A 27,896-nucleotide genomic window follows, 5' to 3' on the forward strand; every position below is an offset into this window, starting at 1 on the left:
CACCCACTCTGTTTACTGTAATCAGAATCAACCTCCTATTAACCAGAAACAATAACCATTCTTGGCCAAAAGGTCTTTGCAACACATGCTGTGAACCTAATTAATGATTAAGGTTAACGTGCCCCTATTTAAGTTCGTGCATTAATTCTATTATCTTTGAATTTAGCATGTGCTTAATATAAGCTGCACTACCGCAGTTAGGTAGTACTGTGGGGATACGGGGGGAAAATATAATCAGAAGACTTAGAAAAAATAAGCTGCGGTGGCTATTGGTAGGATAGGAATTTGGTTTAACTAGGAATGTAGTTAAAAACGTTATGTGAAAACGTGACTCAGGGAGAGGCAGTGTGGAATGTCAAATAGAAGCCTCCAAACTCTCCCTCCCAGATCTCCTTCCAATCTCTCGATATTTTAACTCACTCTAGCGCCTACCTGAGCATCCAGACAAGTTATGCGCCCTCCAGGCCGGTCTCTCTTTCTCCTGGAGGGACAGTCTCTCCTTGGCCAAGGCCCTGAGACAGGATTCGTGGACGCGATAGGATTTCGCTCCTTCCACTTCTGCCTCTGCCCACTGTAAAACCGAGTGGAAAGGCAAAGTAATGACGGAGCATCGACTACCCACCTCCCCCTTTACTTTTCAGAACAAACGACAAAATAATGAAGTAAATGGGGAGGGGGGGGGGGTGGAATCGAGGGTGAGACAGGCAAAGAGTGGAGGTCAGGCACCAGAACTGGTTTGATCCTCTCTGCCAAATTGGCACTCCCTTTATACCCAGCCTGACCTCCTGTGAGTCGGTTTGTTTTCCCTGCTCTCGCTTACCTGCTGTTGACAATGACTCAGATACGGTTAGAAGCCCCTTTTCCATATTTGATGAAGCATTTGAACTTGATCCTGTGTCTCTATTCCCCCACAAGCCCCTCCCAACCAACAAGCCTCCCTTGTCTTTTCAATCTCTTCCCCAGCTTTCACCAAGCCTAGGCCGGGCTCCCTGGGAAAGGAATTCAAGCAGACCTGATTGTTTCGCGCCCACGTGTGTTCGAGCCGGCCAGTATTACAGGAAAGGCGACCCGCCTGAATATGGGCCAGCACTGAAAGCCGAACCGGCCGCCTTCACAACGAGGAGATTGGGCTCCAGTGGCTGTTCAATATTTAACAGGGCCGGATTAAACTTCCACTTTACTCCGCCGGGCTGCGTGAGAAGCCCCTAACCCCTGCTATCTACTATCATCACCAGGTGTAACGCTATCTCAACCTGTCTGGCATTTTTCTCGTCCAGTCACCGTAATCGAATCTAGCGGAACAATGAGGATGCAGGGAATTAAATACAGCCCCCCTGCGGTTAACACGCACTGGGCAGGTTGATTTAAATTTTCCATGTGCGCGCACTTTTACAATTACGAGGATATTTCAGCCCCTGTGCATTCTAGTGTTGGATCATTTAGACCCGAAAGATCTCGCTGCCTGGGAATGAGACTGACCCAATCTCACACAGGGCTTTTGCCTGAAACGTCGATTTCCTGCTCATCTGATGCTGTGCTTTTCCAGCACCACTCTAATCTAGACTCTGGTTTCCAGCATCTGCAGTCCTTGTTTTTACTCAATCTCACACAAAACCCACTCTGCAACAAGTGTTAGATGAAATACAATTTTGAAAAAAAAACAATGGATATATCACATTTATATTATATGTGATGCACACAGGGATAAGGGAGCTGGAAATGCTCATCGGGTCAGACAGCCTCTCAGGATTGAGACAGTTCACGTTTCAGATCGATGACTTACTAACAAAACATGCCACACATCCTGTGCCAATTCTGAAACAATGTAACGGATGTTTCCTAACGAGGGAGTGTCTAGAGGTAGTTGAAAGGGCAATGAACAGCTACTATGTGTGCCGCCAGAGTCATACCAGATCATCGGGACTGCTCTCGTTAGAGAGAGAAGCGACTGGTGGTGTTTTAAACTGAGGACCACCAGATCTCAGGTGAGGGAAGAGGTTAAGAAGGAGAATCCTCATGGTAACCTCAAACCGATCATGGGAATTGAACCCATGCTGTGGGCATTACACTGCTCTGCAAACCAACCACCCAGCCAACTGAGCTAAACCGATTCCCGGCTCTTATGTAGATGTCCCCGAGTGAGGGTATCTCTCCGCTTGTTCGAGTGTTCGCTATAGGTACCACTTCAGATGTATCCTTTGCTGCATGAATGTGCTTCTTTGTGTAACAGTGAATGTGGCAGGGTACAAATGAATGGGCCCGTGAGCGTATGGACACAATTAAATTATAGTTTCATTGATAAATCCCCAACCAAATAATAATTATAGGCAGTTCCGCAGTCATCGTTTCCTGTTCTTGCTGAGGAAATTCAGTTAACGTTATGAATATTAGATTTAGGGAGACAGCCAATTGTTCAGCTCCCGGGCCTGAGTTCCAGCCTAGCCCAGACCATGGAATGGAAGCTTTTATTGGTTGTAAAGTTTGGGTGTGACATCCATTCAGTCTAATTCCTGATGGACCTGAACAAAAAAAAACAGTCCTCATTGAACACATATTTGGAAATCCCAGCAGGAGTCGTGCAACCAACATGGAACATGGCGAGTAAGGGTAATCTGTCCTGTAGCTCTCCAGGGAGAACTCGGTGCTGATACTCGACACCCCGAAATGAAAAAGTGTTTTACTCCCTGGTATTGTGTGCCTCGGACAAGCTGACACACGAATGGCACCATATCCCCTAGCCCCTGAAAAACCAAAAATCTATCTCAGGGCCTAATATTCAATAGTGGAGTATCCCCTGAGAGAAACAAGACCTAACAATGAATGATGGGTCTCTGATCCCCAGCCTCAAGTGAGGGGGTTCAATCCCATTGTCGAGCGTGTCAAGCCCCTGTAGAAACGTGCACCTTTCAGTGAGATCACATGTCAAGGAAGATGGGGAATTCAATCACTGCTTTCTTGTTAAAACAGAGGTTCTTCAGGAGAGTTAGCCGCTGGTCCATTACAACAGCAAGTGCTGGAGAAACTCAGCAGTCCCGGCAGCATCAGTGGAGAGAGAAACGGAGTTAACGTTTCGAACCCTGTCTGACTTTTCAATTTCTGCCGGTTTTATTTCGAATTTCCAGCATCCGTGGTGTTTTGCTTTGATTTTATTGTACACAGTTGTCCCATCAGTTAATGGATAAACACCACAGGATTTAGTCAATACTACCTGAACCAACAACTTTCAAGATGAACTGCAAAAAGAAATGCTCAATTGAGACCCCGGCACAACCAATGATTGAGTCAAGATTACATTAGTGCTGGAAAAACACAGCAGGTCAGGCAGCATCCGAGGAGCAGGAAAGTCGACCTTTCGGGCAAAAGCCCTTTCTCCGGAAGGGTCTTCCTGATGAAGGGCCTTTGCCTATTTTTCCTGCTCCTCGGATGCTGCCTGACCTGCTGTGCTTTTCCAGCACCACTCTCATCTTGACTCTGATCTCCAGCATCTGCAGTCCTCACTTTCGCTCAAACAATGAATCAAAACAAATCATTTGACCGTTTAATCATGATACAATGTATCAACCGCGACTCACTTCAGTGTCTCAGGGCGATGGCTCTATGCCTGCCAAGTACTTTCCCATTTTAAACCAAATTTTTTAAAAAAGTTCAAATTGGGAGATATCCGTTTTGAGAAAAGAGCGCTTTTAAGGGGAAAAAAACCCTCTCGACTGAGTGAGTTAGCAAACTGTGAGGTGCTGGTGCTGATGTAGCTACGACACAGCTCGATCGGAAATTTCATTCCCATCATAAAATATAAAGTGACCGTTCCCTGTTTATTTGTTCATTAACTCGTTAAGAGAGGAAATATATCGACACGCCAACGGAATCTTATTTTTAAAAACAATCCTCAGTTGGTGTAACATGGAGTCATCGGGAGAAACTCAGCGACTCTACCTCTAACCAAGATGTTCTTAATCATTGTAGATAATTTAAAAATGTGCAAAATATCAAACATTTGGGAGGTTTGCTGGTTTCAGGTCATCTCGTGATGTTCTGCATCTACATGAACAACCTTTAATTAATCCGCCCCCTTCGCATGTGAACTCGGTAGACTACGTGGGGGTTTCACTAACTTACAAATATAATTTTTAAACACGGGTGCCCTCATTTCTTCTGCACGGTTCCGTGTTTAAGACAACGACAACTGTTCATCCTCGAAGTGGTTCGAATCATGTCAAAGAAATAACCCACGCTTCTCTGCTAGCATCTCTTTCCATTTAAAATAATCTCAGTTACATCCAGGAGACCAGTTACAAGTGAAATGAAAATTGTTCGCTTTATATTAGGAAAGGGGGAAACCAGTTAACGCCATTATTTTTATAAGCTCCTTCGCTTTTATTTTGGCCGTCTCCATATTCAGTGCAGAATGGTGCTCGGATTGTTTCAAAAATGGTTTCACTTCTTTCCCCTGCATCGGTTTTTAAAAAATATCATCAACACAATGTCGTTTATGATCTCGATAGCGGTCCCATAAACTGGGATCAATGCAGGCAGCTCCCGGTTAACGGACAGGTCCTGGTCCTTCCCAACCCCCACGTCCATCATATAACGAAAGCTCGCAACTGTACTATGTTTGTTTTTGGCTATTGGATACAATACAGCGAAATATTACTGGGATGGGGGCGGGGCGGCAAACGATTAGAATTGCGGGCTGCAGTGAGGATAGGTCCTGGGATTGGGGGGGGGGGGGGCGGAATTCAGTCTATCATGCTCTTGAAATGATCCCAGGCTGACACAATCAATTTCGTTTAAAAGTGCAAGAGAAACTTTGTGGTTTCATGGTCATTTTTATTTTGACCCGAGGCACAAGTTATGGATATTCGCTGTGCCTTTGTTTCTCACGTTGAATCAACGCACTGGGATTCTGCTGTTTCTGCATTTACCGGTTGGGAGCGAGGAACACAGTATTCAAAGGTCTCAGAGAGGTTGTTACTATCCTTTCATAATGCGTACGTCAACACTGAATTGAAAAAAAAATATGAAAAAAGACACGAATCTGTCAACAAACTAACCCCATCCGTGCACAAATAAAGGCAAAATGCTGCGGGTGCAGGAAATCTGAATCAAACACAGAAAAATTCAGTAGGATCTGCGGAGAGAGAAAACCAGAGTTAGCATTTCGGGTGTATGTACAAATCCTAAATGTGGACTCGGAGTCTGATGAGGTAATCTCCTCTTCCCACCCTTACATGCATCTCTCGAAACAAGTTCAGAAGCATCTGTTAAAAAAAGGACCCCCGAATGGGTTAAAACCAAGTGGTCGAGTTGGCGGCAGACAGGGTCACTTTATTCCACATATTTTTGAAGGGGGGTGTCGCTTCAGCTGTTTTCTTACTTATCCCTAATGAGAAGTTGTCGATCATGAAGCTAGCCCGCTTTGTGTATGTGCATCCCATGTTAATGTTAGGATCCCTTGTCAGTACTTGAACAGTGTACAGTCGTCAGGCAAAGGCAGGCTGAAATTCCATTGTGATATTCCCCCCACAGATCGTGTTGACACTGAAAAAAAACAATTATTGTCTGTCAGCGTATCACGCTTGACAGGCGAACAGATCATGCGGCATCTCCTGACAGTCCAGTCAATCTCCCTCTTCAATAGACAACTTCCCTTCAACCCCTGGCTTTCTGATTAAGATTGTAATTTGGTCCTAACTCCTCTCAGGGCTAAACAGTCTCCCCTGAAAACTTTTGAGTTGTTAGGTGACATTCATAAGATTTAAAAAATAAATCTGTTAGCCCGGCCCAAATGACAAGTGTAAGTAATTGGCCAATGCTGTGGTTTTGACATTTCAGATCCGTAAAAGTTTCTGACGAAAAGCCCCTACGCTCAAATTCAACCCCTTTCCCTCACTCCATCTGTTGTGGATCGCCAGTATTGTCCCCCTTTCGTTGCAAAAACCCGCACTTCTAAAAGATCCTTTGACCAGGGTCTAATTGTATCGAAAACAAAAATTTAATTTATATTGCTTTAAATCGACCAGCAATAGCTTCTAAAATAAAAATAATACTAGGGAAACTCAGCAGGTCTGTGGAGCGAGAAACAGAGTTCTGTTTGTCCAAATATTCTTCTTTGAAACTGATGGCCTCCATTCTTTTTAAGTTCGGTGGCTTCCGTGGTGTTGCTGGTCAAAATGCAGCTGTGGTTCAGTGAACAATATTCTCACCCCTGACTGTGAAATCCCGCTTCAGAGACTTGAACATCAAGTCTAGCTGCTAGCCCAGAGTCATCTTTCATTGCGACGTTACACTGACCTCGGAGGAATTATCTGAAGTTTTCGCTTTACAACATTTAACCCTTAGTCAACATCACTACAATAGATTAGCTGGTCATTATAACAATGTTTTCAAATTGGGATATTGCTGTGGGTACATTTACTGCTTCATTTCCTACATTACAGCGGGAACAACACTTTGAAAGTATTACATTGACTGTAAAAAAAAACAGCTTTGGACATTAGAACTTCTCTAAAATTAAAATTGCACTTATTTTGATCTACAACATTTCAGGGTATCTCAAAGTATTTGCAGTCAAATGCATTGTTTTGAAATGTTTTTTGGAGTCCAGGTCAATGGTTGTCTCTGTTCAGGTGTACTCCCTCTCCCCATTGAATCTACTAGCATTATCTTCCATCTCCCCCAGTCCACAAAAAAATCTAAATGTTCACCCCACTATCCATGCAAAACCTTGTCTGTTCTCCAACTTACTTTCATCTTGTGTGCATCCTTGTTCCCCAAATCCATGCTCATCGCTCCCAAAAATAAATCAATATTAGAATCTTTCCAAGCAGGTTTCCATTCTGTCACAATGCTGAAACTTACCAGTGACAGCACTAAACTATGACAACAAGTTGGACCAAAGGGTCTGTTTCCATGCTGTATGACTCTGTGTCTGTGTCCATAACCTCTGCTGTTGTAAAATGGTCAGACTGTCTATCCTACATCCAGTACTAGATAAGCAGAAATTTCCTCTAATTAATATTGGGAATACTGGAGCCATTGTCTTTGGTCTCTATCAAAGCACCCCTGAGTCAGTGAATCTATCTATCTCCTGAGTTTGAACCATAATATCCATAACCTTGGTTTCACATTTCACCCCAAGATAAGCTGGAACTTATATGTTTGTATCATTACTAAGACATCCCATTTCCACGTCCATAACATCACCTGATTTCATCCCTACTTTAATTCACTTGTTGAAACCAATATTCCCTCTAAGCTGCACAACCACACAACCTCTGGGAAGGCCCCACACATCGATTGTCACTGCTGCTGCATGACTCCCACTTCCAATATACACAGCTGTGCTGGACCTTGGAATTCCATGCAGGAGGAAGGAAAGAAAATACAGGGACCTTTTGCTGAAACTCTCATCTTTCTTTTGTTAACAGCAAACCTATCTATTGCAATGCATTCCTGATCAGGCGCCCACAGTCTACCCTCTGTAACATTGAGGTTATGCAAACTTCTCACTAGGTCCCCTTCATGTTTCACCCATGTGTTCACTGATGTACTTTGACTCCTGGTCAAACAACGGCTTGTATTTAAAAGTCTCATTAATATTTTCAAGCCCCTCTATGGAATTCCTCCTTATTTCTAATCTTTGACAACCTCATGACTCTCCAAGGCATCCGCACTCAGTTAATTCTGACCTCTTTAGCAGCTCTGATTTTGACCACTCATCTACTAGTGGCGCTGCCTTCAGCTGCCTTGACCCTAAGCTCTTAAAATTCCTTCCTAAACCTTTTCGCTCCCTACCTCTCTTTCCTCCTTTAAGATGTTCATCAAAGCCAATCCTTTTGAGTCACCTTTTGCCAATTTGCCATACTTTCACTTCATCTGATTCAGTGTCACTTTATATCACTCCTGAGATGTGTCTTGGGATTCTTTTTAGATTAACTATGCTATTTGCACATACATTGTTGCAATGTAGAAACATGGTAGGTACAACAAGTTCCTTCCAAATGGCAATGTGAAAATGATCACATAAATTTGAGGGATAAATAATGGCCAAACATTTGCTCTTTTTTTGCAGCTGTGTGATTGCTCCTTTACTGAGAGAGTTGACAGTGCTTACTTTAATCTAAGTATCAGATCAGATTTTCATGTACATATGTTACATTGAGCCTTGAACACACATGTTTCTGTTTCAGCAGTGTTGGGAGTTACCAACTGAGCCATAGCTAACACAAGATATATAGTTATAAGGGATATGATTCCTATGCCTATAAATGCACATACATTAGAATACTTTGTGCTGGGGAATGGAACATTTTCACCGACAGAAACAGGATCCCAGCTCTGATATGGCCTGCCTTGTCCCAAAATCAGAAGAACACTACTCAAATACACTAGTAGTGTTATGTTTCCATATCCAACTTGTGACCATTCTTAACAAGAATGACAATTAGCATCAAACTACGGGAGATTTGTGTTGTGTTTCCAACATGAATATGAACTGGACTGAAATTCCATCAAACTTAGTCCATGTGGAGTTATTAGAAAAGCTTGCAATGAAACCACTGGCCGTCCAACTGGCCAATGTAGTGTTTATGTTCCATACAAACATACTCCCATCTCATTCAACCTAGCCCCAATCACAAATCCTCCTTTCCCTGTTCCTTCATGTGCTCATTAAATTCTCCATAAATACATCCATGTTTTTCACCACAACATATTTTGCGGCAATGACTTCCACATTCTAGCCACTCTCTGGGTTAAAATTTAGAGCTGACTTATTCAGTTTTATCTTTCCTGTAGGTGTTAACTCTTTACTGGGCTTTGACTATAGGTAATATTTGTTAGTTGTGAACTTTGCAATATTTGACCACAAAGGGCACATTAGCAATGTGTAATCAGCTTAAATGAATATATTCACTGAGAAAACATCTAAAAATGAGAACAAAAGAAATGAAAATACAGAAAACAATAAGATAGGAAGTGTGATTTAAAAAGAGTGAATTGGGAGAGAAAGATATGAATAATGAAGAAAGATTGCAATTATGAAATAATAAATGAGTGAGACAAAACAGAGAAAAAGGAGAAAGTTGATTAGGAGTGGAGGAGATATAGAGATAGAGAAGGGAAGGCGGGAGTGGAAATGTAGAAGAGAAGTAAGCATCATTCACTACAGGAACAAAAACTGAGGGAGAAAATGGGAATAAACATTAGTTGGCATTTTATCTCCCAATTGTATAATGTAGGAAATTTACACCAAGCAAGAACACCCCTCATCACCCTGCTTGGAGGTGTAGTGGACAGTAAAGAGGGTTACCTCAGATCACAACAGGATCTTGACCAGATGGGCCAATGGGAAGAGAAGTGGCAGATGGAGTTTAATTCAGATAAATGCAAGGTGCTGCATTTTGGGAAAGCAAATCTTAGCAGGACTTATACATTTAATGGTAAGGTCCAAGGGAGTGTTGCTGAACAAAGAGACCTTGGAGAGCAGGTTCATAGCTCCTTGAAAGTGGAGTCGCAGGTAGATAGGATAGTGAAGAAGGCGTTTGGTATGCTTTCTTTTATTGGTCAGAGTATTGAGTACAGGTGTTGGGAGGTCATGTTGTGGCTGTACAGGACATTGGTTAGGCCACTGTTGGAATATTGCATGCAATTCTGGTCTCCTTCCTATCGGAAAGATGTTGTGAAACTTGAAAGGGTTCAGAAAAGATTTTACAAGGATGTTGCCAGGGTTGGAGGATTTGAGCTATAGGGAGAGGCTGAACAGGCTGGGGCTGTTTTTCCTGGAGCAGTGGAGGCTGAGGGGTGACCTTATAGAGGTTTACAAATTATGAAGGGCATGGATAGGATAAATAGACAAAGTCTTTACCCTGGGGTGGGGGAGTCCAGAACTAGAGGGCATAGGTTTAGGGTGAGAGGGGAAAGATATAAAAGAGACCTAAGGGGCAATGTTTTCACACAGAGGGGGGTACGTGTACGGAATGAGCTGCCAGAGGAAGTGGTGGAGGCTGGTACAATTGCAACATTTAAGAGGTATATGAATTTAAGGGGTATATGAATAGGAAGGGTTTGGAGGGATATGGGCCGGGTGCTGGCAGGTGGGATTAGATTGGGTTGGGATATCTGGTTGGCATGGACGGGTTGGACAGAAGGGTCTGTTTCCATGCTGTACATCCCTACGACTCTATGCTTGATTGTTTTGGTGATAGTGCTTGAATTGTTGTCTGGCTTCCTGTTAAGCTGAGTTTAAGTAGCATTTGGTAAAAGCCCATCTCAGTGATGCTGAATCACATGTTAGCACTGGAAGCCCTTCAGTTCAGGTTTGTTATTTGTATTGTGGGCACAGTGGTAATACGTTTTTCAAAACTAGTCAAAAAAAAGTGCTGAGAAGATGATGGTCCAACAAGCTATCTTGGTTTGCCATTTCAAATCTTTGATATGTATTCAAACCCAGTCCAAGGTCATGAAGTGATGGTACGCTGTCTATTAATCTTCTGTTCACAGGAGAGATCTTTGGGTTGAGACTGTCCTTATTGTCCTTTACAGCTATTAGAGGCTGGAAACAGTTTGGGCTAGATTCAAACAGAGGCCATGGGGTTGAGAGGTGAGATAATTACCCAGTAGGACCAAGAGTAACAGGTCCAGTGCAGCACCGATGAAGTCTTCTACTTTGTGCCACACAAATAGTGACACTTTTGAGAATATAAACTAAGGCACCAACTGTGCTCTCAAATAAATATAGAAGATCCCATAATATCACTTTAAACAACAGCAGGGGAATTCTCCCCAGTGTCCTGGCAAACAATTATCCCTCAACATGCATCACGAAATCAGTTTTTTTCTGGCTAATATCTTAAGTCCACTTATGGGATCTTCCTATGCATACATTGGTCACTGTGTTTCCTATATTACAACAGTAACTTCTAAAGTAATTCACTGAATGTATCGGACTTCGCGACATCCTGAGGTTCTGGAAGATGAAATGACTGCTATTTATTTATTTTATCTATTTATCTATTGTTCTCTATTTTTACGTTGTTACTATTTCATGAGATAGGGTCATTATCAGCAGGTCACTACCAAACACTTTACCTAGTAGTGAGTCATAGGCTTTGATGCCAAAGAAAGGAATAGACACACAGACACCAGCTTTTGGCAAAGATGCAGGGTGAGAGAGAGGAGATACAGTGAATGAGATAGAGTGTCCTGGGGGATGGGAGCAGGGCAGACATGTGTGGAGGGAAAGCAGGGACAAGTGAGAAAAAAAATCAGCCAAACCGGTCTGTGCAGTGCCTCAAGATCAGATTCCAAATGTAACAGGGATAATCACTGAGACTAAAGAACACGCTAGACAGTGTAACAACAATTCAATTACACACACAGATAAAGTTATATTTTAATAAATATCATGGATTCAAACACAGATCATTAAAGAAAGCTAAACTGACCATTTCTTAAGTTAAAACTGGATGATTTTCTCCCCCCCCCCCCTTTATCTGCTTTTTAACCACTATTCCCTCCTGATTGTTGGCTGGTTCAGAGGCCTCAAGATGCCAAATAGCCTTTTATTTCATCATTCATGGAATCATTCTTTGAGTGTAAGCCTCATGTCAGTGGGCTATTTGACTGTAGCAGCCGCAGTCTAGTGCTTGGATGTAAATGTTGCCTTGTTGTTCTGGCTGGAATGGTTTTGTGTTCTCATTCCTGATCCATTCCTCACCCAATGTCAGAAGGAGTGGCCAGCAGGTCCAACCAGCAGGAGCAGATGGACTGCATTCCCTCTTTCTTCCATTTGTTAAACAAGCACCAATTCAACCTTTTTATTAATGCATTGGCAATGATGTGCCAACTCAGTGCATGCTTAAGACATAAGCTGGTTCTTTCCAGTCAAAGATATTATTGACTGAAGATATAATTTATGGTCCCTTTTAACCTGATAGACAAGGATTCTACAATGGTTTCCTGAAAGCAAAGTTGCTTGTTGCTATGGATAATGTAAAACAAGTTCTAAGATGTAATGACGAGGGCTTATACCACCAAATCTCCAACCTGCTGTACTGCTTTTTTTCTGATAAATTATATACAAAATAAATTGTTCTGTTTGTTTATAATTGTTGTTGTATCACTAGTGTTTACCATCCCACTTTTGGAAATATCAAGGATGCATTTCAGCCTACAGCATCTGGGTCCTTTAGCAAGGAGGTGATCCACTGCTATGTATACTGGATCATTCTATCATATGACAAGAAAATTTTCTGATTCAATATGTGGATGTACTTACTAGTGAAGATGCAAAACTTCACCTACTCTTGGGAAATAAGGCAATGCAGGTGATTGAGGTGTCAGTGCGGGAGCACTTTGGGGCCAGCGACCATAATTCTATTAGTTTTAAAATAGTGATGGAAAAGGATAGACCAGATCTAAAAGCTGAAGTTCTAAATTGGAGGAAGGCTAATTTTGATGGTATTAGGCAAAAACTTTCAAAAACTGATTGACGGCAGATGTTCGCAGGTAACGGGATGGCTGGAAAATGGGAAGCCATCAGAAATGAGATAACAAGAGTCCAGAGAGAGTATATTCCAGCTAAGGTGAAAAGAAAGGCTGGTAGGTGTAGGGAATGTGGATGACTAGAGAAATTGAGGGTTTGGCTAAGAAAAAGTAGGACGCATATGTCAGGTATAGACAGGATAGATCGAGTGAATCCTTAGAAGAGTATAAAGGCAATAGGAGTATACTTAAGAGGGAAATCAGGAAGGCAAAAAGGGGACATGAGATAGCTTTGGCAAATAGGGTTAAAGAGAATCCAAAGGGTTTTACAAATACATAAAAGGTAAAAGGGTAACGAGGGAGAGAGGAGGGCCCCTTAAAGACCAGCAAAGCAGCCTTTGTGTGGAGCCACAAGAGATGGGGAAGATACTAAACAGGGATTTTGCAGAGTGTTTACTGTGGAAAAAGACATAGAAGACACAGAATGTAGGGAACTAGATGGTGACATCTTGAAAAATGTCAATATTACAGAGGAGAAGATTCTGGATGTTGTGGAATGCATAGAAGTGGATAACTCCTCAAGACCTGATCAGGTGTACCTGTGGGAAGCTAGGGATGATTGCTGGGCCCTTGCTGAGATATTTGTATCATCGATAGTCACAGGTGAGGTGCCAGACAACTGGAGATTGGATAGCGTGGTGCCACTATTTAACAAAGGTGGTAAGGACAAGCCAGAGAACTATAGACCAGTGAGCCCTGACGTCAGTGGTGGGTAAGTTGTTGGATGGAATCCTGAGGGGCAGGGTTTACATGTATTTCAAAAGGCAAGGACTGATTAGGGATAGTCAGCATGGCTTCATGCATGGGAAATCATATCTTGCGAACTCAATTGAGTTTTTTGAAGAAGTAACAAAGAGGATTGATGAGGGCAGAGCGTTAGAGGTGATCTATAGGGCCTCAGTGAGGCGTTCCACAAGGTTCCCCATGGGAGACTGGTTATTAAGGTTAGATCTAATGGAATACAGGGAGAACTAGCCATTTGGATACAGAGTTGGCTCAAAGGTAGAAGACAGAGGGTGGTGGTGGAGGGAGGTTTTTCAGATTGGGGGGTCTGTGACCAGTGGAATGCTACAAAGACCGATACTGGATATCTGTGCTGGGTCCATTACTTTTGGGTCATTTATATAAATGATTTGGATATGAACATAAGAGACATAGTTAGTAAGTTTGTAAATGACAACAAATGTGGAGGTGTAGTGGACAGTGAAGAAGATTACCTCCAAATACAATGGGATCTTGATCAGATGGGCCAATGGGCAGAGAAGTGGCAGATGGAGCTTAATTTAGATAAATGCGAGGTGCAGCATTTTCAGAAAGCAAAACTTAACAGGACTTATACACTTAATGGTAAGGTCCTAGGGAGTGTTACTAAACAAAGAGACCTTGGAATGCAGCTTCATAGCTCCTTGAAAGTGGAGTCGCAGGTAGATAGGATAGTGAAGAAGGCATTAGATATGCTTTTGTTTATTGGTCAGAGTATTGAGTACAGATGTTGGGAGGTCATGTTGTGGCTGTACAGGACATTGGTTAGGCCACTGTTGGAATATTGCGTGCAATTCTGGTTTCCTTCCTATCAGAAAGATGTTGTGAAACTTAAAAGGGTTCAGAAAAGATTTACAAGGAATTTGCCAAGGTTGGAGAATTTGAGCTATCGGGAGAGGTTGAATAAGCTGTTTTCCCTGGAGCATCGGAGGCTGAGGGTTGACCTTATAGCGGTTTATAAAATTATGAGGGGCATGGATAGGATAAATAGGCAAAGTCTTTTCCCTGGGGTGGGTTAGGGTGAGAGGGAAAATATATAAAAGAGGCTTGGGGCGACCTTTCCCTTCAGAGGGTGGGGAATGTGTGGAATGGGCTGTAGGAAGTGGTGGAGGCTGGTACAATTGCAATATTTAAAAGGCAACTGGATGGGTATATGAATAGGAAGGGTTTGGAGGGATATGGGCCGGGTGTTGGCAGGTGGGACTAGATTGGGTTGGGATATCTGGTTGGCATGGACGAGTTGGACCGAAGTGTCTGTTTCCGTGCTGTACATCTCTGTGACTGTATGACTCTATGACTAGATAACTGGCTGCACAAGCAAGCCCCTGATCATAAAAGACATGTGGCCTGCTTACAGTTGTTGAACCTATTAAACCTAGAGCAGATTGAAATTTGATATCATGCTGTTAAGATAAATGAAGAGAGCGGCCAATGAACTCAATGCCCCACTGCTGATGTAGGGAGCTTCGCTTAGAAACAAGCATCAAATGATGATGAAATATTGATGGAATGGAATTAGACAACTATGGATGTGATGCATTTCTAAACCTGTTAGAAACCATCCAGACTGCATCTCAACTTTCATTAATCTGGAAGAGAGAGGGAGAGATAGACAAGGAATAGAAGAGAGAGAGAGAGAGGGAGAGCATGAAAGCCTCAGTAGAAAAAAGAGCCACACTGAAACAGACAAAATGAGAAAGAGGGAAAGGCAAAGAGATAGTGAGAAAGCCTGCAAGAGAAAAGAAAAGAGAACAAATAAAATATGATATGTGATAGAGAGAGAGTAGGAGACAGTGAGAAGAAGGGACAGATAGATTCAGCAGGGGAGAGAAATAGAAAGAGCAAGCGAGAAAGAGATAAAGAAAGGACATTACATCCATAGTTGTCTAGGACAGATGTCAGAGGTAGTTTCTTTACTCAGAGAGGAGTAAGGGTATGGAATGCTTTGCCTGCAATGGTAGTAGATTCGCCAACTTTAAGTACATTTAAGTCGTCATTGGACAAGCATATGGACGTACATGGAAAAGTGTAGGTTAGATGGGCTTCAGATTGGTATGACAGGTTGGCGCAACATCGAGGGCCGAAGGGCCTGTACTGCACTGTAATGTTCTATGTTCTATGTTCTATGTTAAAGCATGGGTGAGGTACAAAGAGAGAGGAGAGAATTAAAGAACTTTCATTTCATTTGATATTTCTAAACATTATTTGATGTGGAGAATTAAAAACTCCCCTCAGATTTCCATGTTCTCTCCACTAGTTTAAATGATTTTGGAACGAATATGCTGACTGGGTGATCCCACTAATTGCTCCTGGTTACACAACTAAGCAGGGGCCGATGGAAACTTAGATCTGCATTCAATTTATTTGCACTTTACATAAACCTCGTCACTCTTTCCCAAATTAAAAAAATAATAACATCAGGTTCTTGTCTTCTGCTTGCAATGTGACCCATTTCTCATTCTGAAACATTGATATTTTCACAGACCATTCCTGGTACCTTGAGGTATTTGCCACTTCTAGTAATGTGTGGAACTAGCTCAGGGATGTTCGAGGTGTTTGGTTTCCACAATCATCTTTGTTTTATCTTGACAGTGAATATCATGACCAACTTTGTGATCGGGAGGGAGCTGAGGCTATCTGACACATGCAGGGTAGCCTAGGAGCATGCTGAACATGCAGGAGGTCAGGGCACATGGTAGTGGACTGGAAAGTGACTCTCTGCAGAAACTGCAAACAGAGGGCCACCTGACTGAGGACTGCAGGGAGTGCAAGAGCTACAACCTGTACAAGGCCTGTCCAAGAAAGGGGGAGCACAGATGTTCAGATGGCTAGAATGGCAATACAAGCTGTGGACCTCCAAAGGACAGAATGTTGTGGCAGGGGTGGTACGGTGGTTCAGTGGTTTGCACTGCTGCCTCACAGCACCACGGACCCAGGTTCAATTCCAGCCTCAGGCAACTGTCTGTGTAGAGTTTACACATTCTCCCTGTGTCTCCATGGGTTTCCTTCCCACAATCTAAAGATGTGCAGGTTAGGTGAATTGTCCACTCTAAATTGCCCATAGTGTTCAGGGATGTGTAGGTTAGATGCATTAGTCAGGAGTAATTATAGGATAGTAGGGTCTGCGTGGGTTACTCTTTGGAGGGTCAGGATGGACTTGTTGGGCTGAAGGGCCTGTTTCCATACTGTAGGGCTTCTACGATACTTCTATGCAACCCTCCAGCAAGAAAACTGAAATGAGGGGCACCCAGAAGGAGGGACAGGCCAGAGAGGAGGAAAAGGTAGCCAGTGTGGAGGTACAGCACACACTGTAACATCAGGTTCTTGTCTTCTGCTTGCAATGTGACCCAACCTTCACTTGAATAGATAAAGTCAATGAAGGAGGAGGGAGAGTGGGTACTGGTCAGAAACATGTCAAGGCCCAATGGTTCCACAGTCAAACGGAAAGAGGCAGCTGTGTGATGGACACAATAGCAGCTCCACTGACAATGAAGTCATGCAGAGGGATGGCCACCAACAAAAACAAAGAGGCACAGCATCACGGGAGGGACAGAGGTGAGAACTCCCCAACTCGGAAATGTCAGATGTCACAAGGGACCCAGTGAAACCCAACCTTCAGGAATCAAGGGATACTCACTGCACCACAGCTCCAGCCAACCAGGCGCAGTAATGTTCTGAATCAGGAGCAGAACACGATGGTCCCTCTGTCGGACTCCAAACTGGACCTTTCTGGCCTCATTCTTGCCCCCGACAACATCAGATCAGAGCAATCCCCTCAGGGAGGGACAGGATGGTTACCTCAGTGCAGAGAGTGTCCAACAGTTCACCCACACCACGGGGATGCAGGGGCTCCCCCAGTGACAAGATGGCGGGCGAATGGACATTGGATCTGTGGGTAATTCTACAAACTATCAAAATGGGTTTGAAAACAGCCAGTATTAACGTGTGTAAGTTTAAAACTACTATGCAATGTGCTTCCACATTGGATTACCTGGCCAATGTCAAAGCAGATCTCCTGTTTCTAGAGGAGTGTGGGATACCATACCTCAGCAGCTAGAAGAAATGGCCAAGCTAATGGGCCCATGGGCCTTAGATTTGGTCAGGGGGAAATGATTGCCATTCCTCCACCCTGGGTATTTTCCTGTGAGGAGGTAACTTCACCATCTCTGAGGTTAAGGAGGTGGTAGGTGGGCACCTCCTCCTAGCAGACATTATGTACAGAAGCTCTCCCCTCAGGCTATTTAACATGTATGCCTCAGTGGGAGAGAGTGAGCAGCTGACCATTCTGCAGCAGCTCTTACTGCTACTGGCAATGTCCAGGGTGGCCATTCTGGCCAGAGATTTCAACTGCATCATCGCTGCAGACTGACGATCCGGAGGGATTGATGGTGAACTGGACTCCATGTCCAGATTCCTGATGGAAATGGTTAAAGTCACCAAGCTGCATGATGTCTTCAGCACCCCTGAGACATGGAGCAGCGTAGATACACTCAGCCACTGTCAGATGGGTCAATCTGTTCAAGGGTAGATTTCTCCTGTTTGCATGCCGCGCAATCTCAGTCAGAGCCACCGATGTCAAGGTGGTATTCTTCTCTGACTGCTACCTCCTGCTGGCTGACTGTTACCTATAGGATGGCTGGCAAAGGAATGTGGAAGCTGAAAGTGAAACTTGACCCCAGAAAACTTTGAAGAGCTCAAAAGGGATGACGCAGGTCGGAAAACTGTGAAGCCTCTCTTTCAGTCTCCAGCTGATGGTGGGAAACAGTCAAGGAGAACATCAAGACTTCTTTATCCTCAAAGGTGTTCAGAAGGTGAGAGAGATATAAGGAAAACTGTCCAAACTTCAGAAAATCACGTAGAACTTACTCCTACTGCAGAAGAAGGGTGTCAATGTCATGAAGGAGGTGAAGAGCCAGCAAGGCTCTGTTTTTACTTCAGAGACCTCAAAGATAATCTTCTGGCCCAGGGTCTACACCGTGGAGCAGGACGAGACGTACTTGTGTTTCGTCTTTCAGTAGGTGCACAGGTGGAGCTTTGTGCTCAGCAGCCTGAAGGAAGAAGATGGCTCGGTAACGTCATCTCAGCCCGAGATCCTGAGATTTAGCAAAGCCTTTTACAACAGACTGTACGACACAAAGCCCACAGATAGCACAGTCTCCCAGTTGTTCCTGTCCTTTATCACGCAAGTTATAGACAACAGCATGTGGGAGAGAATGGACCAGCCGTCATCTCTGGGTGAGCTGACCAAGGCCCTTGAGTCCTTTGAATATAATAAAACTCCAGGAAGTGATGGCTTACTGATTGTGTTGTATTCAGCTCTGTGTGACTCACTGGAAATGTACGACAATATGCTTCTGTCAGGGAGCATGTGCGAATCCGTGAGGAAAGGCATCATCACCCTCATCTACAAGTGGAAGGGGGAATGGGAGGATATTAGAAATGTGCAGCCAATTTCACTGCTGAATGTCGATTACAAAATCCTGTCGAAGCTCATGGCCAACCGGGTAAGGCCTGCTCTCGGATTGATGACTGACCCGAATCGAACCTGTGCTGTACTGGGCAGGATGATCGCTGACAGCCTTGCACTCCTCAAGGATATGATCACCTACATGCAGGACGGGGGGTGGGGATGCCTACCTCAACAGCCTGGACCAGGAGAAGGCCTTTGACAGCTTAACGCACACATACATGTGGGACGTGCTCTCCAAAATGGACTTTGGGGAGGGAATCTGCAATTGGGTCTGACTGCTGTATGCCAACATCGTCAGTGCAGTCTCAATCAACAGGTGGGAATCAGAAAGCTTCCTGATCAGATCCAGAGTCAGGCAGGGCTGTCCACTCCCTCCTGCCTTGTTTGTGTGTTGTATAGAGCCCTTTGCTGAGTCCATCAGAAAGGATGTTAGCCTGAGAGGGGTGACTGTTCCAAGCAGCGGAAGCCTGCAGGTCCTGTACGTGGACAATGTTGGCATTTTCTGCTCAAATCCGCTGTAAATACGATGACTCATGAGCATCTGTGATCAGTTCAAACTGTCCTCAGGAGCCAATGCAATTGAAGGCAAGAGCGAGGCCATGTTCTTTGGGAGCTGGGTCAACCAATCCTCTATCCCCTTCACTGTCAGGACAGATTACTTGAATGTCCTGGGAATATGGTGCGGAGGGGCCGGAGCTTGGCAGGAGTGTATAGCCAAGGTGAGGCAGAAACTGGACTTTTGGGAGCACCACTCTCCCGCATCGTGGTAAAAACCTGGTCACCAGGAGCGAGGCACTCTCTCTGTTGCTGTATGTGGCTCAGGTCTGGACCCTTCCCAGAACCTGCACCATTGTTGCAGTCAGCTGAGCCATCTTCTATTCCATCTGGAGGTCTTAGAAGAACCGTGTCTGCAGGGACTCGATGTACAAACTCTGGATAAGGGGGGGGCCTGAATGTAGCCAATGCCAACCTCATCCTGATGGCTACCTTGTGTTTGGCAGCATCAAGCTGTGCATAAACCCTCAATACACAAACACCAAATGTCACTGTGTACTGAGATTCTACCTACCCCTGGTGTTGCAAAGGATGGATCTGGCCTCGCTGCTGCGGAATGCTCCAAGGAGGTGGACCGCTCCATATCGCCTGTTCTTTGTCAAAAAATTTGCAAAGCATACTGCGTTTGACCACAAGTCCATCAGGAAGTGGTCAGCATGCAGTGTCCTCATGACCCTGCAGGAAAAAGAGAGGGCTCATCCTTGTTCCCTGAGCAGACTGTCAAAGTCGTTTGGCAGAATGCCTCATTGCCAGAACTTTGCAACCAGTACCAAGACATCACTTGGCTGCTGGTGAGAAGGGCACTCCCTGTGAGATCCTTCATCTAGACCCAGACTCTCTGCACAACTGCACGCTGCCATCAAAGCTGCTGCAGGGGCCGGCACTCAGAGTGTCACATATCTCCTACTGGAATGTACCTTTGAAAAGGAAGGCTGGAGAGAGATGCAGGGGCTTTTGTTAAGGTTCATCCCGATGAAATGATGCAGGACTCTGTGCTCTATGGGCTGATCCTCGGAATGTACACCAAGACAAACATCTTCACCTGGAGGACTTGGTGAAAGACTCTTTTTGGTCTATGTGAAACTTTTTGGTCTTCCAGAACTAGGAGTTGACCTTGACTCAGGTATTGCAGTCTGGCACGTTCCAAGATCCAGGGCTACATACTGGGGGGACACATTAAAGCTCAGAGCAGCTACTGTGAAGGCGCAGTGGGGAAAGACCACTGTCTAAGGTCTTTCTGCTGAAGTTAAATAAGGTTCTGTATAATTATGGGACCCTCCTGATGCCTCAAATATATGTAAATATAGCCATGTACAAGTAAGAAATGTCTTTGGTTTGTTTGCTGGATAAAGTCAAACTCTAGTGTTTGTTTGTTTCTTCATATGCTACTGTACAGAAACAACCTGCTTCAGTAACCATGTTTGTATATAAAGATATTTAATGAATAAAGTATAGTTTGAAATTAAATAAAAGAATACCATGACCAGAGTGTTGGTGACAAGGTGCTATTCTTAAATATCAAGATGGTTTACTGCATGGTAACAATAAATAAAGTACATTTAGTCAGGGTAATTACGAGGAGTTTAGAAAACTAGAGCAGATACATCTGCTCCCTCCAACAGCTAGAGTAGAGTTTCTCATTTTCACCCACATTCTGTGTGTGACATCAGTAGAATGAATGGCACCAGTATAACATGAAAATTAACCTCTTCCAAACCATTATTTTATTCTGCAGAAACAACCCTCACACTCCAGACCGTTTTGCCCTTACCTTTGGCTATCTGAATGAGAAGCTATCCATCCCACTGCTCATCATGTTGTATGAGCTATCTGACAGATTTGCTACCACTATCTCATCAAACTTAAATCTATCAGAAGCATTTGTTCACCAAATTGTGGTGCACTGTGAGTCAACATATGTGAGGATGCATCAATGAGCTCCAATGAGGCATATTAATCTTGGATATATTATTGCTTGTGTTTTCTCATAAAACCTGCTGATTTTTGCAATCTGAACTCTTTTCTGTGTTGATAGCTACAGAAAACATCTCTGCCAATCCAATATAGTCACATGTTTCTTATGTCAACATAATTCATCTTGAATTCCGTCTCACATTTGAGTTCTGCTAATAACCCAAATGGGAGTTCTATAAAATCTTCTATCTGCAGAGACAGTGTATTCCTGTCAGGGTGAAAGGAAAGGCTGGTAGGGAATACTGGATGACTAGAGAAATTGGGGGTTTGGTTAAGAAAAAGAAGGAAGCATAAGTCAGGTATAGACAGGAGAGATCGAGTGAATCCTTAGAGTATAAAGGCAGTAGGAGTATACTTAAGAGGGAAATCAATAGGGCAAAAAGGGGACTTGAGATCACTTTGACAAATGGGGTTAAGGGGGATCCAAAGGGTTTTTTATAAATACATTAAAGACAAACTGGTAACTAGGGAAAGAATAAACGAGTATTTTGCATCAGTGTTTACTGTGGAGAAGGACATGGAAGATATAGAATGTGGAGAAATAGATGGTGACATCTTGAAAATTGTCCATATTACAGAGGAGGAAGTACTGGATGTCTTGAAACACATAAAAGTGGATAAATCACCAGGACCTGATCAGGTGTACCCTAGAACTCTGTGAGAAGCTAGGGAAGTGATTGCTGGGCCCCTTGCTGAGATATTTGTATCACTGATAGTCACAGGTGGGGTGCTGGAAGACTGGATGTTGGCTAACATGGTGCCACTGTTTAAGAAAGGTAGTAAGGAAAAGCCAGGGAACAATACACTGGGGAGCCTGACGTCAGTGGTGGGCAAGTTGTTGAAGGGAATCCTGAGGGACAGGATTTACATGTATTTGAAAAGGCAAGGACCGATTAGGGGTAGTCAACATGGCTTTGTGCGTGGGAAACCATGTCTCACGAACTTATAGAACATAGAACATAGAACATAGAACATTACAGCGCAGTACAGGCCCTTCGGCCCTCGATGTTGCGCCGCCCTGTCATACTAATCTGAAGCCCATCCCACCTATACTATTCCATGTACGTTCATATGCCTGTCCAATGACAACTTAAATGCACTTAAACTTGGCGAATCTACTACCAATGCAGGCAAAGCATTCCATACCCTTACTACTCTCTGAGTAAAGAAACTACCTCTGACATCTGTCTCATACCTATCTCCCCTCACTTTAAAGTTGTGTCCCCTCGTGCTTGCCGTCCCCATACTTGGAAAAAGGCTCTCCCTGCCCACCCTATCTAACCCTCTGGTTATCTTGTATGTCTCTATTAAGTCACCTCTCAACCTTCTTCTCTCTAACGAGAACAGCCTCAAGGCCCTCAGCCTTTCTTCGTAAGACATTCCTTCCATACCAGGCAACATCCTAATAAATCTCCTCTGCACCCTTTCCAAAGCTTCTGCATCCTTCTTAGAATGCGGTGACCAGAACTGTACACAATACTCCAAGTGTGGCCGTACCAGAACTTTGTACAGCTGCAGCATAACCTCCTGGTTCCGGAACTCAATCCCTCTATTAATAAAGGCCAAAACACTGTATGCCTTCTTAACAATCCTGTCAATCTGGGTGGCAACTTTCAGGGATCTGTGTACATGGACACCGAGATCTCTCTGCTCATCTGCACTCCCAAGAATTCTACCATTAGCCCAGTACGTTGCATTCCGATTACTCCAGTCAAAGTGTATCACCTCACACTTGTCCACATTAAACTCCATTTGTCACCTCTCAGTCCAGCTCTGCATCCTATCTATGTCTCTCTGCAACCTACTACATCCTTCGTCACTATCCACAACTCCACCAACCTTAGTGTCGTCTGCAAATTTACTAACCCACCCTTCTAAGCCCTCATCCAGGTCATTTATAAAAATGACGAACAGCAGTGGACCCAACACCGACCCTTGCGGTACGCCACTGTAACTGGACACCAAGATAAACATGTTCCATCAACTAGAACCCTCTGTTTTCTTTCAGCAAGCCAATTACTGATCCATTTTCTTTCAGCAAGCCAATTACTTGATTGAGTTTTTTGAAGAAGTAACAAAGAGGATTGATGAGGGCAGATCGGTGGATGTGATCTATATGGATTTCAGTAAGGCGTTCGACCATGGGTAGACTGGTTAGCAAGGTTAGATCTCATGGAATACAGGGAGAACTAGCCATTTGGACATAAAACCGGCTCAAAGTAGAAGACAGAGGGTGGTGGTGGAGGATTGCTTTTCAGACTGGAGGCCTGTGACCAATAGAGTGCCACAAGGATTGGTGCTGGTTCCACTGCTTTTCGTCATTTATATACAGGAGGTATAGCTAGTACGTTTGCAGATGACACCAAAATTGGAGGTGTAGTGGACAGTGAAGAAAGTTACCTCAGAGTACAACGGCATCGTGATCAGATAGGCCAATGGGCTGAAGAGTGGCAGATGGAGTTTAATTTAGATAAGTGCGAGGTGCTGTATTTTGGAAAAGCAAATCAGAGCAGGACTTACACACTTAATGGTAAGATCCTAGGGAGTGTTGCTAAACAAAAAGACGTTGGAGTGCAGGTTCATAATTCCTTGAAAGTGGAATCACAAGTAGATAGGATAGTGAAGAAGGCATTTGGTATGCTTTCCTTTATTAGTCAGAGCATTGAATATAGGAATTGTGAGGTCATGTTGCAGCTGTACAAGACATTGTTTTGGCGACTATTGGAATATTGCGTGCAATTCTGGTCTCCTTCCTATTGGAAGGATGTTGTGAAACTTGAAAGGGTTCTAAAAAGATTTGCAAGTATGTTACTAGGTTCGGAGGATTTGAGCTATAGGGAGAGGCTGGGGCTGTTTTCCCTGGAGCGTCGAAGGCTTAGGAGTGACCTTATAGAGGTTTATAAAATCATGAGGGTCATGGATAGTATAAATAGACAAAGTCTTTTCCCTGGGCTGGGGTAGTCCAGAATTGAGGGCATAAGTTCAGGGTGAGAGGGAAAAGATATAAAAAGGACCTAAGGGGCAACTTTTTCACACAGAGGGTAGTGCATGTATAGAATGAGCTGCCAGAGGAAGTGGTGGAGGCTGGTACAACTGCAGCATTTAAAAGGCATCTGGATAGGTATATGAATAGGAAGGGTTTGGAGGGATACGAGTGCTGGCAAATAGGACTAGATTAGGTTGGGATATCTGGTCGGCGTGGACGAGTTGGACCTAAAGATCTGTTTCTGTGCTGTATAGCTCTATGACTCTATGCCTCTATAAGCTTTGGCCAGTTTTTCCACAGCTGACATTTCCAAATGTTCTTTGACTTGTTGCTCATTGATCTTTGACCTATAAAATCCCTACAGTGAGGGAAGAGGCCATTCAGTCCACCAAACCCACACCAACCTTCCGAAGGGCATCCCACCTCAGCCCACACCCCTACCCTATCCCTGAAACTCTGCATATTCCATGGCTAATCCACCTAGACACAATGAGGCAATTTGGCATGAACAATCCACCTAACCTGCACATCTTTGTACTGTTGGAAGGAACTAGAGCAAACCCATGCAGACAGAGGAAGTCTGTGCAAATATAGAACAAAGAACATAGACCACTACAGCACAGTGCAGGCCCTTCAGCTCTTGATGTTGTGCCGACCTTTTATCCTACTCTAAGATCAAACTACATATAGGAGGTTGAAGGGCAAGGTTATGGAGGTTTATAAAATTATAAGGGGTATACTTAAGGTGAGTGGCAAGTGACATTTTTGTAGGGTGGGAATCTCAAGACCAGGGGTCACATTGTTAAAATGAGAGGAGAAAGACTTAAAAAGAGAAAGGGACAACTTTTTTACACAGAGAGTGATTCATGTGTGGAATTAACTTTCCAGGGAAGTGGTGGATGTGTGTTCAGTTACAATGTTTAAAAGACATTTAGATATGTACATGAATAAATGTTTGGAAGGATATGTGCCAAGCTCAGGCAGATGGGACTAATTTAGTTGGGGATTATGATTGGCATGGACTGGTTGGACCGAAGGATCTGTTTCCCTGCTATATGACTCTATGACTCTCTATGATAATAGTGACTGCTTACTCACTAGGTTGTTGACTGTGTTATTATACAAAGATGTTGTTCATGTTGAGTGGAAAGGTTACACACTGTGTCATTATTTGGACTAACTTTATTCACTGTTTACCCTGAACCTAATCTGGGAGTATTTGATGGGACAGTGCAGAAGGAGCTTTACTCTGTATCTAAACCTTGGGAATGTTTGATGGGAATGTGTAGAGAGGGAGTTTTATTCTGTATCTTACCCAGTCTGCAACTGAAATTAGAGCATTTGATGGTGACTTGATGTGCTGCAAACAAAAGGATTAAACTAGCATAAATAATCTTGATGATTTTACTTTCAACCAACAATTTATTGAGTAATGCAACAAGTAGTTAAATACATGCCACTTTTTTTAACATCGGGCAAGATAACCTGATATTGAAATCCTAGCTGGGGTCAGTTTATATCAAAATGTTGTGGCTAAAATGTAGTGTCAATCAGCATGATTCAAGACTATAGCGTTCCCTTTTTAATCTTCACCTCATGCATTAATAATGAAAATAGATCCTCCTGCTGAATAATTTTTAGGCTTTGATATCTAAGGGAGATGTGCTTCAAAACATGTAGTGCCCTACTTGCACTGATCACCAGGTGTCTTTTCAACAGGTTTCAAAGAAATGTTTCAGGCCTTTTGTCATTCCCCTTTCAGCCCCATTCCCTCCCTCTCTTTCTCTCTCATCTTTATCTTATCTGATGAATCCCAAATTTAACAACACAAAGGTTGGCAGCTGTGCTAGTGTCAGTGCACTTGACCATTTTGCTTTGTCAGGGAGTTTCACATTTTCCCAAAACCCACAGGGGTCTGGAAAAACCTGATTGGCTAACATCCAACCCCCATAGGTACAATCCGGGAAGTAATTGGACATAAGGAAATAACAAAATGTTTGTAACAATAAAATCAAAGGTTTTTCAGCCCATCCAGCTATTCCTTTCCCAATAAATCACGACGTATATATCTTCATCAACCTGAGCTCATTCACCAGAAAAGTCGTAAGTAAGTATTCCAGATTAAAAACTCAAAGCATTTCTTCCCAGTATCAGAGCTGCTAAGATTTTGGGTTCAAAGGCAGGGTACAGCATGTACATGGGTTTATATAGAGTCATAGAGATGTACAGCATGGAAACAGACCCTTCGGTCCAACCCGTCCACGCCGACCAGATATCCCAACCCAATCTAGTCCCACCTGCCAGCACCCGGCCCATATCCCTCCAAACCCTTCCTATTCATATACCCATCCAAATGCCTCTTAAATGTTGCAATTGTACCAGCTTCCACCACATCCTCTAGCAGCTCATTCCATACACGTACCACCACTGCATGAAAAAGTTGCCCCTTAGGTCTCTTTTATATCTTTCCCCTCTCACCCTAAACCTATGCCCTCTAGTTCTGGACTCCTGACCCCAAGGAAAAGACTTTGTCTATTTATCCTATTCATGCCCCTCATAATTTTGTAAACCTCTATAAGGTCACCCCTCAGCCTCCGACGTTCCAGGGAAAACAACCCCAGCCTGTTCAACCTCTCCCTGTAGCTCAGATCCTCCAACCCTGGCAACATCCTTGTAAATCTTTTCTGAACCCTTTCAAGTTTCACAACATCTTTCCGATAGGAAGGAGACCAGAATTGCACGCAATATTCCAACAGTGGCCTAACGAAAGTCCTGTACAGCTGTTACATGACCTCCCAACTCCTGTACTCAATACTCTGACCAATAAAAGAAAGCATATCAAACGCCTTCTTCACTATCCTATCTACCTGTGACTCCACTTTCAAGGAGCTATGAACCTGCACTCCAAGGTCTCTTTGTTCAGCAACACTCCCTAGGACTTTACCATTAAATGTATAAGTCCTGCTAAGATTTGCTTTCCCAAAATGCAGCACCTCGCATTTATCTGAATTAAACTCCATCTGCCACTTCTCAGCCCATTGGTCCATCTGGTCCAGATCCTGTTATAATCTGAGGTAACCCTCTTCACTGTCCACTACACCTCCAATTTTGGTGTCATCTGCAAACTTACTAACTGTACCTCTTATGCTCACATCCAAATCATTTATGTAAATGACAAAAAGTAGAGGACCCAGCACCAATCCTTGTGGCACTCCACTGGTCACAGGCCTCCAGTTTGAAAAATATCCCTCCACCACCACCCTCTGTCTTCTACCTTTGAGCCAGTTCTGTATCCAAATGGCTAGTTCTCCTGTATTTCATGAGATCTAACCTTGCTAACCAGTCTCCCATGGGGAACCTTGTCGAATGCCTTACTGAAGTCCATATAGATCACATCTACTGCTCTGCCCTCATCAATCTTCTTTGTTACTTCTTCAAAAAACTCAATCAAGTTTGTAAGACATGATTTCCCATGCACAAAGCCATGTTGACTATCCCAAATCAGTCCTTGCCTTTCCAAATACATGTATATCGTGTCCCTCAGGATTCCCTCCAACAACTTGCCCACCACCGAGGTCAGGCTCACTGGTCTATAGTTCCCTGGCT

General features: G+C 43.7%; 1 long non-coding RNA gene across 4 annotated transcripts in view; it reads right to left on the reverse strand.

Annotated features, from left to right (window-relative positions):
• The window catches only part of LOC148145820 (uncharacterized), a 45,162-nt gene extending 41,860 nt beyond the window's left edge, over positions 1–3,302 (reverse strand). The window contains exon 1 of one of the 4 annotated variants that reach the window (XR_015761072.1): positions 433–3,302. This is a non-coding gene — a long non-coding RNA (uncharacterized LOC148145820). The remainder of the gene's footprint in view (positions 1–432) is intronic. The other 3 variants (XR_015761071.1, XR_015761074.1, XR_015761065.1) reach the window with 3 other exon arrangements.
• Between the last annotated feature and the right edge of the window lie 24,594 nt (positions 3,303–27,896).

This window comes from Chiloscyllium plagiosum, unplaced genomic scaffold (genome assembly GCF_037043375.1).
Source record: "Chiloscyllium plagiosum isolate Xiang-an unplaced genomic scaffold, Cpla_swu_hap1 HiC_scaffold_23, whole genome shotgun sequence".
Lineage (NCBI taxonomy): Eukaryota > Metazoa > Chordata > Chondrichthyes > Orectolobiformes > Hemiscylliidae > Chiloscyllium > Chiloscyllium plagiosum.